General features: G+C 38.9%; 1 long non-coding RNA gene across 2 annotated transcripts; it reads right to left on the minus strand.

The window, feature by feature from the left end:
* On the minus strand, positions 1–6,742 carry LOC134290839 (uncharacterized). Of its 2 annotated transcripts, XR_009998898.1 has the most exons (4): positions 6,150–6,742; positions 5,626–6,069; positions 5,495–5,566; positions 1–5,424 (listed from the first exon to the last, which is right to left on the minus strand). It is a non-coding gene; the product is annotated as an uncharacterized LOC134290839 (long non-coding RNA). The 2 variants fall into 2 exon arrangements; XR_009998897.1 differs by having other exon boundaries at positions 5,495–6,069.
* Positions 6,743–12,195: the final 5,453 nt, after the last annotated feature.

Genomic DNA, 12,195 nt, shown 5'->3' on the forward strand with positions numbered 1-12,195 from the left:
TTGTTTTGAGCAGTGATTTTATTACTGGTTCCACGTTTGGTTCAATGGTTTGGGAATTGTTTTCTATTGTGATACAGAAGATTCTTATGTTTTCATATTGTATTAAACAGTGAAATGTACGGTAAATGTATTGTTTTCAGCAGTGATTTTATTACTGGTTATACATTTGATTCAATTGTTTTGGAATTGTTTTCTATTGTGAAACAGTACATGCTAGTTTGTATTGCTTTTACATTGAATTCAGTGGTTTCGGTTCAGTTTTCTATTGTGATACAGAAGATTCTTATGTTTTCGAATTGTTTCAAACAGTGAAATCCACGGTAAACGTATCGCTTCGAGCACTGATGTTATTATAGGTCGCACATTAGATTCAATTGTTTTCTATGGTGAAACAAAAAATTCTGATGTTTTTGAATAGTTTAATTTTAGGTACAAAAGAATATGAACATTTTGGCAGGGTTAGATCAATTTGTGCTTTCTGCTTTTGTTCTTGACTGCATGAAAAACTCTTAAACAAAGCGAACTGAACTATAACTATTAGCGTGGTGCAAAAAATCGTTTTTGCTCCACACCGCTTATTCGATTCGTAACCAGATTCTAAGCATTCTCCCAAAAAATGAGCTGATTTGGTGGAAAATTGAGAGTGCACAAGCTCTTCAAGGTATGTATGGAAATTACTATGGGAAAAGGAAGTTTTTCATTCAATTGACCGTAGCATTTCTCCAAGTGCCCTAGAGTGTTAGTTGACCCTTGGCACTCCTACGTCACTTTCTCAGCTACAACTTTACCGAAGACCACATTCAAATCGGACGCCTCATTAATTTGTTATCGATTTTCATCCAGAATGAAAATCTTTGACCATGATGATTACACTATTCGATGGGCATCACTGCCATTTGCCATGAAACATAGTAGCCATGATTTGTGTGTGCTATCTTTGGCGCCATGTGCAGCAAGGTTGCCAGCTGTGAAGCTGAACGATCACTGTTAAAGTTTCTGCAGTTGGATAAAAATCGATAACTAATTAATGAGACGTCCGATTTCAATGTGGTCTTCGGCAAAGTTGTAGCTGATAGAGTAACCTAAGAGAACCAAGGTTCAACTAACACTCTAGGGCACTTGGGAAAATGCTACGGTCAATTGAATGAAAAACGTCCTTTTCCCATAGTAATTTCCATACAAACTTTGAAGAGCTTGTGCACTCTCCATTTTCAACCAAATCAGCTCATTTTTTGGGAGAATGCTTAGAATCTGATTGTGAATCGAATAAGCGGTGTGGAGCAAAAACGATTTTTTGAACCACGCTAATAACTATGCATTTGGATTAGAAGCTTGTATATTTTAAGCAACATTTTAAGGACACAGACCGAACAGTTATCAAATATTTGGATCATTCATGTTGTAAATCGAGTAATGTCAAGTTGCATTAATGGTTGAAGCTTTGGCTCCCATGCCCCACAGCCAGATAACTGGGTTTAGCAGACTAAGCATTATATGTGGCAACACTATAAGCGGCATGATGGAACCGTGCCTAAGCGCGCTAAGTGTTATTAGACCACTAATGTAGTTGCATTTATTGGGTGATGAGGTACAAAAGTAACATTACAGCGTGCTTAGCCATTATTATAGCACTTAAAAATACTCGATATACTACATCTTGAACCCATATGAGAAGATCGTTCGAAGCGTTCAAGCACAATGTAAAAGATGAGTTTTACACTATGAAACATTCGTGTGTCATTTTGAAACTCCCTTCCCTAAGTTAATTGATTTTCGTCTACACAAGCTTCTGTAATTGCATCGGGTGGGCGATGAGGTACGAAAGTAACATTAAAGCGTGCTTAACCATTACTATAACAATTAAAGAAATTCAATAGAATAATTTAACTCAAACACATGCGTTCCAGGCTGAAAGAGCAAACCTATGTTGGAAGACCATTTAAAGTGTCCAAATGCAGAATATGTTTCTATTCCGTGCTCCAGAATGAAAGAAAATATAATTATTAATCCGAGTATTAATCAAACATAACATATTTCTTCTTCTTTTTCTTGGAGTAACGTTCTCACGGGAACAAAGCCTACTTCTGAGCTTTGTGGTTATATGAACACTTCCACAGCTGTTAACTGATAGCTTCCTCTGGCAATGATCATTCTGCATGTGTATACATATAATAGAGGTAATAAACTAGAGGAAGAATGTCGCTGGCGCACAGTGGGATCATTCTGAAAAAAGACGATCAAAACCTCTAAGAGCCGTTAGATGACATTTTAGCATATAGGTGTCTTTGGCAGATATGTTCAGAAAAATCTTTTCTATTTCTATGCATATTCACTGTATGGTAAAACTGTAGGGTAAACCCGAGAAAAAAAATATTTTTTCAAAATATTTTTTTAGAGGGTAGATGTCTTCAGCAAAGTTGTAGAACAAGTAATTTCAAGTAACTTTGCTGAAGACACCATATAGCTTGGACTTCATTTTTAGGGAGAAAATATGAAAGTTTAAAAAACTACCTCAAAATCAGTTTTTTGAACTTTTCCATGATTATATCGTAAAACTTCAACGTGATATGTACTACAAGTTTGTAGATACTACTAGAATACACTATCTTGCCGAAGACACCAACTCTGTAAAATTGAAAATTGCTCCAGTAAACCATTTTTTTTGAATTTTTTTCACTATTTTCACTATTGAATATTTTTTGAATAGGCACTTTTTGGCAGCCGTGCTATCAAAATTGCAATACTTCATCATGTCCAGAATAGACCAAAAGTGACTTAACAATCGGGTCTGATAAGGCACTTTGATTTATGATGCTATTTTAATAGTCATTTTTCAAAGAAAATATTCACAAATTTCATACAAATCATTTAATGCAAACTGAAAACTCACGAAAACTTTTCGACATTTATAATTGTTAATCAAAATAGTATTCTTGTTGAAATAGTCTACATTTCTAACACTGTGGTTGACTTTACATTGAATACCCGACAAAAAATATCGTTTTCTAAATTTTTTGAAATTTTTTCACTATTTTCACCATTGAATCTTTTTTGAATAGGCACTTTTTGGCAGCCGTGGTTCATTATGTCCAGAATAGACCAAAATTGACTTAACAATCGGGTCGGATGAGGCACTTTGATATCTGAAGCTATTTTAATAGTAATTTTCAAAGAAAATATTCACAAATCTCATACAACCTTTCGATATTATTTTTAGCTCATACAAGTAGTACTTCTGAATAAAAAAAACAAGTTAAATAAATGTAGACTATTTCAACTGTTAGTGTCATTTATTTTGAACTACAAATTTTGAAAGAGGCAAAAGCCTCTTTCTTTGAGTGATTTCCTCATCTACGAAATCTTTCTCAAAAAGGCACAAAACCTTTTTATCTTTTCAAAAAATCGTTATAATATAAACTTAAAACTAAAGGCTCCTCCAAAAAAGTATCCATAACAGAGCCGTGATCTTGATGCCGATTTGTCAAGAGATGAACCAAGGTAATATGTCTACGACGAAGGAATTTTGAAAATCATGGACAGGAATCGATAACCAATTTCAATAAAATATCTGTGAAGAATTTTCACCATAACGTAAGATTTACAACCTAGACTATCTCTAACAGATACTGGCTATTCAATGTGATGTAACAATGTTTCACTCGTTTTATTCTATTTTTTTATTTTCAACACAAAACTTGGAGAGGCAATAATTATATTTTCGCCTTTTTAGTTTTTTAACCAAAGTTATAATGTTAACATAGCAAATGAAAAGTCAACCACAGTGTTAGAAATGTAGACTATTTCAACAAGAATACTATTTTGATTAACAATTATTAATGTCGAAAAGTTTTCGTGAGTTTTCAGTTTGCATTAAATGATTTGTATGAAATTTGTGAACATTTTCTTTGAAAAATGACTATTAAAATAGCATCATAAATCAAAGTGCCTTATCAGACCCGATTGTTAAGTCACTTTTGGTCTATTCTGGACATGATGAAGTATTGCAATTTTGATAGCACGGCTGCCAAAAAGTGCCTATTCAAAAAATATTCAATAGTGAAAATAGTGAAAAAAATTCAAAAAAAATGGTTTACTGGAGCAATTTTCAATTTTACAGAGTTGGTGTCTTCGGCAAGATAGTGTATTCCAGTAGTATCTACAAACTTGTAGTACATATCACGTTGAAGTTTTACGATATAATCATGGAAAAGTTCAAAAAACTGATTTTGAGGTTGTTTTTTAAACTTTCATATTTTCTCCATAAAAATGAAGTCCAAGCTATATGGTGTCTTCAGCAAAGTTACTTGAAATTACTTGTTCTACAACTTTGCTGAAGACATCTACCCTCTAAAAAAATATTTTGAAAAAATATTTTTTTGCTCGGGTTCACCCTACAGTTTTACCATACAGTGAATATGCATAAAAATAGAGAAGATTTTTCTGAACATATCTGCCAAAGACACCTATATGCTAAAATGTCATCTAACGGCTCTTAGAGGTTTTGATCGTCTTTTTTCAGAATGATCCCACTGTGTGGCGTCGCTGCCGAAACATCTCTTGCTGGCGGAGATAGGCCGGGCTATAAGTGTCAAAGCGAAAAAGTATGCAGTTTGACAGATAGATACCCCGACATGTTTGCGAGCGAGAACAAAGGGAACAGCAGCGACATTCGTCCTCTATAGTTTATTAACTCTATTATACATATTGAACGTGTGACAGGCTATAAGATACTGTATGCCTAACAAGATGCCTAAAGAAGTCAAGAAAATTTCATTTACGAAAAGTTCCTGGACTGAACGGGAATCGAACCCGTCACCTTCAGCATGCATGCTGAATATTCACGCGTTTACAGCTGTGGATATAGGGGCCTATAACATTACATATTAGTAAAAATCAAATAAGGTACGAACGAAAAATCTTAACCTTAGCCTTCGTCATATCTCACGTTCGGAACGGATTTCTTCATCATGTTCTCGTTACTGCGCTTCTTATTGAAGTTTGGCTTAAGTAAAGTACGTCACGCTAAGAAGGGGGGGGGGGTTCTGAAAAGTGTAACAAGCAATGTATTAAGTATAGGAAAAACCCGTACGAAGGGGGGAGGGTGGTTGAAAATTCCCATGTTTAGCGTGACGTACTAAATGGATGCCCCCTAAGTGCCTGGCTTTGACGTGATACACACAAGCTTTAATTCACACAGCGTCGCCGCAACTGTGGGGTCCTGCGGGTGTTGTCCTGTGGGGTATGCGTTTGCATTGCGTGCTGCACACGGTGCGGTAGCGTTGCGTTCTCATGTGCATCCTCCCATTTGATTATGTGTAGCTCAGGACGCACTTGCGTGCACACTGCGTGGACGCGCCCGCCCGTGTGCATCGGCTCTTTCTCGATGATTCGCTCCTGGCTGTGTGTGTGTAGCTTCTGAATAAACTGTAAGGTGGATTAGAAAAATACCATGTTAAATTTCTAACTATTGAGCTAAAGTTATGTAGCAACAAACCTTCTCTTCAAATTGCAAATCGACAGTGGATTTGAAATCTTGTCCGGCGTATACATCGTTACTCTTTGTGCTCTGTAAATAATAAATCCGTTAAAGCATTACACATTTCTACAATCCGCCAGCGGACTCACATTTTTTCGTCCATCACCAGCACGACCTCGCGTTGAGCCTCTTTAGGTCCAGTTTATTAAAATTGCCTCCTCAGGTTAGCGTGGCCGGAACTTCATCAATGAGCTTTCCCGGTGACTGCCCCGGAATTGTCTTTGCAGCGAGAGCTGGTGCATCGGGAACATCGGATGCAGATCTATAGGACACTGTCCTTGTTCGGCTTGTAGGTGGAAGGTTGGGATGTTGGCTTCCATTTCTCCCTCCTCGTCCTTGGCGTTGACGTAATTCCCCGACGAAGTTCTTCACCCATCATCATCTTCCTTCTTGCGGCCGAAAGGTAACACCGGAGGTTAACCACCCGATGCAGGCGCATTTTTCTGGTACATAGTCATTTTCTCCGCATCCACACAGCGGTATTTTCCTGGCTGAATCTTCCCTTTGTTGATTCCGGCAGTTTTTTTTTCAACCTGCAACAAAAAACAGACGGTGAGAAGTTTTGAAGAAAATTCCCTTTCTCTCATCCCAATCCGAAAAAAAACCTACTCACCTACAAGATTCCGATTTTCCGGTGTAGGGCTGCTTTTCCCTGCAGGAGTCAGGAATATCGTTAGGAATACCGACAGGTGGAACCCGGTTTTCCAAACTTGCGATGATGCGACGGTGAATGTTTTGCATGTTTTGTTTACGCGAGCAAAACTCGCCTAACATTTAATAGAGGCTTATACTCAAAATGCACTCGAAACTTGACTCGAAGTTTTTTTTTGTTTCAATCAAATTCATAATATTTAGCTACATAAATCGCATTTGATATTATTGCTGCTCGTGCTCAACACTGAAACTAAGCGGTGTCAAAATTATGGAAAATTGTAATATTGGAAAAGAACATAGGGATATCTAATAATAACAAAATAATCTAATGTTAATCTATTGTAACAATAGAATCAAATGTTTCTCTATTGTTTGCCTATAGAAAATACTGTAACAATGAAATTTAATGTTGACCTATTGTTATTGATACACCGAATTGCATTTTTTAAATTCAGTTCACAATACAAAAACAATAGAAAACATGGTTAACATAAAAATCTTTTGTTTTTGTACTGTTTTTCCCATAGATTCAATGGTTCATTTTTATACGGGCATGCAGTTCCGAAGCAACGATCAACCGAGCCGGTTGGTCTTCGGGCTCAGACAAGAAATCAAAGTTAAAATTAACTTAATACAAGAACTTAAACACTACAAAACCTAATAAAAACAATAAATTATTTAAACAAAAATCATTTTAAAACATCCACCGATCCAAAGATTGGTGCCTAAAGACGAATTTCGTCAAAAACATCTAAAATAAACGGGTTAAAACCGCACATTCAAATCGGCTGGTCGTCAGCCGAACTGACAGAACACGTTACGACAAGACTTGGCAGTATAGTCTTTCAGTAGACTGGCCAACCTTGAGGAAAAAGAAGAAGAAGATTCGGCCATGCAGAGTCACCATTCTGTCCGACATGCCCAAACAACGAGAAGACACCGGAGCACGTGATATTCGACTGTCCGCGATTTGAAGAAGTAAAGAAGTACGTGGCGACATGCTAGCGAGCGCTGCTGGAAATTTGAGTCCGCCCGCATAGCAAAATACAGTTTGCCAAAACATCCAAACAGTAAGCGTCTTCCATCTGGTGATGTTAACGTATCACAAATGGTTGCCTCTGTGTTGAACAATATGAAGCCTAACGCTTTAAGTGTAGTACGCACCTCAAAAGTACTGTGGAAAAGGATAGGACAAGAAACGGTCAAGAAATGATTTCGTTGTCAATATTTCTTGAGCGGTCCGCAGCTGAAAAGAAATTAAAATTGTGTAACGCTCGTAACGCCTGCCGGGCAAATCAAATGGAGCTGTCACTTTTCCTTGCGGAAAAATATTCCGTTCAATTATTCCTCAAGGAAAAGTGACATTTTTTCCCATACTAATCAGATGTCAAAATTCCTTTGGTAATTAGAGGGATTTTTTTCTGGAGTGCTTTTCTTACCAGGTGCATACTAGACTTTATATTATAAAAAACGGCTAACGAAGTTCATACCAGATTGTAACACTATGTTATACTGTTCAGTTTATGTAAACTGATATGGAAACATAAAATTGTGTTAAATGGTTGAATTAAAGCCTTACTCTATGTGAAAAGGTAGGTTTGAATATTTGCAGTTGACACTTACACACGCTCGTCCCACTGTGTGAAACAATGTTTCAACAATTTGTCAAACTGTTGCGTATAGTTGTATTTGTTTTGGATTAAATATTGACCGAAAATAAAATAAGAGGCAGTTTAGTTTTTCTTATGTTATTGTTATGGTAGTCGCTTTTTTTCGCGTGTTAAATGCTCGAACTTCCGCTAAGGAACGCCGAAAAAAGCTGATTTTCCGTTCAGCAATCAGGAAGGTTACTTTCGACGCTCTTCGCTCACACATCGCAGCGGTGGAACCCGATCGGAGCTGCTTTTATTTACCACCGTCCACCAGCGCAACGGAGTTTGATCAACCCCAAGATCAACCCACAAGCAGATCCAGCCGATCCCACACCCAGTTCATTAGGTACAGCAAATGGAATCGTATCGCGGTCCGGATTGCGACCTAGCAGCGATGATTGTGATGAACAGGCGGTTTCCGGAGTTTTCAACTAGAGTGTTTAAGCATTCACAGGTAAACTAACGAAAATTCCAATCCCTTCTAACAACAATCCCCGCTACGTTTTCTAATTTCAACTTTTTTTTCATTGCGCAGCGTACCCCAACACCCACGACATTGAGGCATCACCGCAAGGTAATAATTATTGATGGCATGGCAGTTATCAATCGCATTTTCACCGAAACCGAAACGACACTGGTGCACGTAAGGATTCATCCTATGCGAGGTGCAGTTTATTTCATCAGTTTACTGGTCGTCGGATGGGATGATGTGAAACAAAGTGAGAAGCATTTGCCGAGAATTAAATTGGCCCGGCCATCTGTCCTGCTGTGATCCTGCAATAGGTGGAAAGGACTACCGCCACCGAATATCCGCCTCCTTGGAAAATTAAGACTCAAAACATACAAGAAGAAAGATCTAGTGCAGTAGTAGAAAAATAGGATCTCTTTCTTAAATAGTTCCGGAGACAAATTTACATTCGGAGGCACACACTGCCGTGTGCAGCATAGTATCCCATTCTTATAGGGATAGGGATATAGGGAATCCCTATAGGGATTCTCATAGAACGTGGGGCAACTATGCTGCTCACGGCAGCACAGTGGTCCAAAATCCTACGTACTTGGTTGAGTACCTGAACTTGTATCTGAACTAAAAGACCGCGTGAGGAGCGATAATTGGGTTGTTTAGTGAATTAAATATTGCCTTTTTCTTTAGTCTAATCGAAAGAGCTGATTTTTCTGAGTATAACGTGATTTTATTGCGTTCCGATTCCTTTGTTTTGATGGTTAAATAAACAAACCAGTTTTAATTTCCGTGGCTAGAATGACAGTTCAATCGATAAAGTGACAGTTCGCCCCGAACAAAAAAATTTCCCCATACAAACTTTAAATGATTTTTAAAAATAGTTCCCGGGCACCTAAAATGATGAAATTTTGGATTTCGACTAATTTTTGGACGGAGATTCCGATTATGCAATAATCTGGATACCCCTGAAGAACCCAATTGCACTAAAACACATCATTTTGTAACTATTATTCATGCGAGTATTCATGTTAATTTATTTCAAATCTATGCTTGAAAGCTTTTGTAACTGAAAATCGATAAATAAATAACGAAAGTTTGATAGATAGCCGAAATTTGTTTTTTCTTATTTTACATGAAGAAAGTTAAATATATAAAGTAAACCAGAGTCTAACAATACAGTATACTGTTCATTTGACCTTATAGTACAATACATGAACAGCATCTTGCATTGTTAAAATTTTCTTAAAAATTTACGGTTTAACAGCTTTGAAACTATTTGGCTTACAATTGACCGTGCAAAAAATGGATAATATGTCTACACTATGACATACAGTTTTGCGAAAATTTTGTTCGAGGAAAATGCTGATTTTTTATTGTAACCTAACTTAACCGCCTATTCACCATATTGTGATTTGGCCCATTACAATATGCCAAATGGGTTACTACAATATACTCACACTACCACATACTGTGGAGACGTATTACATGTGATATTGTTTAGGCATTGTAACAAACTGTTGTGAACAATATGTGAGATAGTACACTTACAGTTTACGATTATGCGGGCGAGTTTGAGTCCCAACAACGTTGTAGCGAGAATGTGTGTCATGACGCAGGACTGCAGGACGACACCGTATGGAATGCGGTGAACAGAGCGGTCACGCGGATCAAGTCAGCTCTCCAGCGGAGATGGCGCGAAGACCAAAGAGTATTGGGTCGCGATCGGAGTAGGCTTGATCCACCGCCGGGGACTTGATCGAGTCGTCCGTTGCGTAGTACCAGTTTTAGGTCGTCGGGGTACCGGTGAACCGGAAGTCTACCACCAATCGGAATCGCCGGGTCGACTTCGGCACCTTACTGGTCGGGATGTAAACATCGGTGTCGAGAGAACTTCCACCGTCGGGGTCTTTGTCTGTCGGAGTAGGCTAGGTCCGTCCACCGCCGGGACTAGACCGAGTAAACCGCGAAAAAGCACCGGTACTTAGTCGCCTTTGAACCGGAAGCCAGTCTCCAACCGGAATCGGAGAACCGACCTTGGCACCAGCCTGGGGAGTATCGGTAACGGAAGAAGTTTCAATGTCGAGGAACTCTTCATCGGGAAGGGTAGATCCACCATCGGGGACTATCCGAGTCGTGCGCGAAAAGCTGGAGTGCTAAATGGCACACGAGTAGCACCGGGAGAGAACTGTTCTTCGGAGCAAGTTAGCAGCATCCGAACGGCTTAGCGTATAGAATAACAAATTTGGTGTATGTTTGTTCTAACTGTGTCGCTGAATGGCGATAACATAGGTACGAACACTAGAACGATTACAATAACAAATTTAGAAGCGACAAAATGTGCCTGAGCTCAGAAAAAGAAGAGCGCATGAGCGCTAGTATGGGACACGCTTGTATGGAAAAAATAAATCCTCGCTCCAGTCGACTTTTTACTAATACCACTGAGAACAGACGTATATCTTTGCTTTCTGTCTTGTGTAAAACTTTGTAACGGTCATATCAAAGTAAGTGGTTATGCTCCCGTTGCGTGGCGCTAGCGTCCTATCACTTGCATTGTTGCGTTGTCATTTTTGTTTCCAGTGCTCGCCGTTTTTGACCGTTTGGCGCTCGTGTCGTTTTGTGGGCTAGTGTATTTTAACGATGAACAATGCCATCGTGTGGTCAAATTGACTTTATATGTGGGGCAGCCTCCGTTGGTGGCGTTGAGGTACACTTGAATCCTTTACACACGATTTCGACGTATTTTTGTTAGAGCTTAAACGTCTGTTCTCTGTGCTAATATTGTCTATCCGGTTGGAATCAGGACAGACATTCAATCAAAAATTGCCATTTCCTTGGACCACAAGTGTCGCATCTGTTTCGCATCTAGTGCGCTGTGTTGCAGACAACAACGGGAAGGATGCGCACTGCTTTTAACATGATTCAAAAACGTCGCGAGTTGAGTCGCGTCGCGACTTGATTGTGCGAAGTCCGGTTTGGTGGCGGCCCGACAATACTACTAATAAAACAAAACAAAAAGCCGTTCGTTGGATCACTAATCGGTAATAAATCAATAACTTTTTCTACAAGCATCCAATCGTTTTGCGGTTTTCGAAGCAAAGTTTCACAAGTGATTTTTCTACAAGAAGCGTTGAACAATTTGAATTAAGGAGACAAAGGGCGACCTATGGGATTTTTTATCTGAAAGTTTAACTTTTCCCATAGAAAATCCTATGAAAACTTTGAACTGCTTGCGCTAAATTATAGTTTCACCGATTGCGCTGAAATTTTGCACAGTTCATATGGGACCTAAATGGAATCAAAAAAGTCGACTGGAGCGAGAATTTGATGTTTGTCCCATACTAATGAGCGCATTGCCCCCCCTAAAGCAGTCGCATCAGTGGTACCAGGGGGATCGAGGCATGTAGCAGTTTTTCCAATCGATTTTCTCTGCTGAGGGAGATAGGGAGGAAAAACACACACACACACACACACACACACACACACACACACACATACATACACACACACACACACACACACACACACACACACACACACACACACACACACACACACACACACACACACACACACACACACACACACACACACACACACACACACACACACACACACACACACACACACACACACACACACACACACACACACACACACACACACCGAGACACACACACACACACACACACACACACACACACATACATACAGACATTCGCAGACATTTCTAGCGTAACATTTGATTTGAAAAGGGCCTATCTGCAATATGTAAACAAACCCGATTTTTCACTATTCCTATCTACCTAAGCTATCCCATAACATCTTAATAAATGAGAAAAGAGCTATTTACCCGTTTTAAAATAAATTTTAAAAGGGCCTATCTGAAATTG

This window comes from Aedes albopictus, chromosome 3 (genome assembly GCF_035046485.1).
Source record: "Aedes albopictus strain Foshan chromosome 3, AalbF5, whole genome shotgun sequence".
Taxonomy (NCBI): Eukaryota; Metazoa; Arthropoda; class Insecta; order Diptera; family Culicidae; genus Aedes; species Aedes albopictus.